General features: G+C 46.7%; 1 pseudogene; it reads left to right on the top strand.

Moving 5' to 3' along the window:
• The first annotated feature begins 204 nt into the window (after window positions 1-204).
• Window positions 205-564, top strand: LOC102856766 (annotated as a pseudogene).
• The last annotated feature ends 1629 nt before the right edge of the window (window positions 565-2193 follow it).

The raw sequence follows: 2193 nt of genomic DNA, 5'->3' as shown, positions 1-2193 counted from the left end.
GACACAGGTTTGGGGGGGAGCTCCTTATCCACCACAGTCAAAGGTATGCGTTGCGGGGCCTATGTCAGCACTTAGCACGCAGGCCGACTGGGGGTGGTGGTGGGAGGCTAAGCTGGGCCCCCTCCAATTGTGGGGGCGCCCCTCCCCCGAAAGTCCTGCTCACCTCCCGCGCTGCCCTCTTTACAGCTCCGGTCGCGCGCAGCCATGGCCGAAAGCAAGCCCAAGAAGGAGGAGGCCCGGGCTGGCAGCAATGATGTCATCAACCTGAGGGTGGTCGGGCAGGTAGGCGGCGTCATCCTGGTCAAGATGAAGAAGACCGCACCACTGGGCAAGCTCATGCATGCCTACTGTTCCCACTATGGCTTGGCCATGAACCACCTGCGCTTCAGGTACGACGGGCAGCCGGTGAATGAGACCGACACGCCCGCCTCCTTGGAGATGGAGGACAACGACTCCATCGACGTCTTCCAGCAGCAGATTGGCGGCGTGGTGGGGGCCCTGCTGGCACGTGCCGTCGGAGGGGACCCCCGTGCACCCTACCCCTGGCCTTATGTTGTCACCTAGGCAATGGCGTGGAAACACGCCAGACCAGGTGCCTTTGCAAAAGTCAGAGTCACCTCCACACGATGTTCTTTTTTGTTGAGTAGTACTTCAAGTGCTTTTTGCAGGCCTTAACCTTAGGCTGAAATTGGCCCCATATACAACGGGCCATCTTGCTTTAGGGTAGATGACTTACCAGGGCTTTTTGTTGGTTACTGAGGTTTTTTTCCTTCCTGAAATATTACCTGTCCATTTTCGGTTTTCCTCTGGAGGTCTTGCCCTCAAGTGCCTTCTCCCCCACTGATTCATCTCACAGCTTTGAAAAACCTGAAATTTGTGATATTAGACATTAATAAAGTCAAAAGGAACGTGTTGAGTTGCTGCACAAAAGGCAAAGGAATTAGAGTCCTTGCCTGCTTCAGCCCAGGGCCCCTACCATCGGCTCAGGACCTGCTCATAAGTGGGACTGCATTCACTAGATTGGTTTTGCCCCTTTTTTCCATACCAAAATTAATGCCGTAATCTTCATTTCATCCTAGTACTGTGGCCATAGATTTCCCCCCTACTATTTGTTTCTGATGAGTAATTACCGCCTAGATTTTAAAAAGGTTATAAACCAGTATGAAATGAAAAAGTAAGATGATTGGTGAATTTGCAGTTAAATGTTTGTGATTATGAGCCTTTACTTGTAGTGACAAATGAAACCCATGGGAAGATGACTTCATTATTCTCAGATTTTTGCTTTTCAAATATATATTAGACTCATGCATTAGTATGGTTGCCCTCTGTGAACTCTTTTGAGATCTGTATTAGCTACACAGTCTCATTGTTTGCTTGATGTCCTTCAGTGAAGAATTGTTGCTTCTCGATGGCTATTCTCAGCTTTTTGTTGCCATCTGGCAGTGGCATGACCCATACTTCTTGCTTGTTTGCAATTTTGCTGAAATAATGTGACCTTTAGTTTGCTGTGAGGGTTGGGGTGTTTGTTGAATCTTTTGTGTTTATTCAACAATACATCATTTGTTATACAGTTTGATATGATAAAAAAAAAGAATAAAAAAAGTCCTTTTTGTTGGCATTTCGTACTTTCACAATGTTTGTGTGGTTGTCCTCTCTATCTAAAGTCCTGCAAACATTTTCATCACCTGAAGGAAATTCCTTGTACCTCCACACATCTCCCATGTCCCCTCCCCATCTGCCATGTGATTAAAGGAGTAGTTTCAGATGCATTTTCTACACTTTACTACTAGCATGTGCCATGTATCCAAAACACAACTGGACTTGAAAAAAGCAAATACATAAATCGGGACATTAGAGAAACTGGCTCCTGTGAACTGTGCTCGGCAGATTTAATGAAGATTTTTCCAAGGCTTCCACTGTGCTGCCAAGTGTGTGTCTGCCTGTTCCCTTAATGTGAGATTACTTTGGTGTGGCACAAAAAAAACATTTTTCTTTCCATTGAGGACGTTAGAAAGAAAGCATCTCACATTGTGTGGGATGTGCTTAATATAGTCTGGCTGTTGGGAAGGCCACCATCTCAAGTATGTGGTGACAAGGAAAAAGCCCAGAACAGGTGTTGCTGACAGCCACGTTCCTATGTGTCATCCTGGCTCGGTGACTCCCATGACTTGGGGTCTTTGTTGAAAGAGCCAT

Source organism: Elephantulus edwardii, unplaced genomic scaffold (assembly GCF_000299155.1).
Source record: "Elephantulus edwardii isolate Elephantulus edwardi_28Jun2011 unplaced genomic scaffold, EleEdw1.0 scaffold00131, whole genome shotgun sequence".
NCBI lineage: Eukaryota > Metazoa > Chordata > Mammalia > Macroscelidea > Macroscelididae > Elephantulus > Elephantulus edwardii.
The sequence above is the reverse complement of the archived record's forward strand: the minus strand, read 5'-3'. Positions and strand labels throughout refer to the sequence as shown.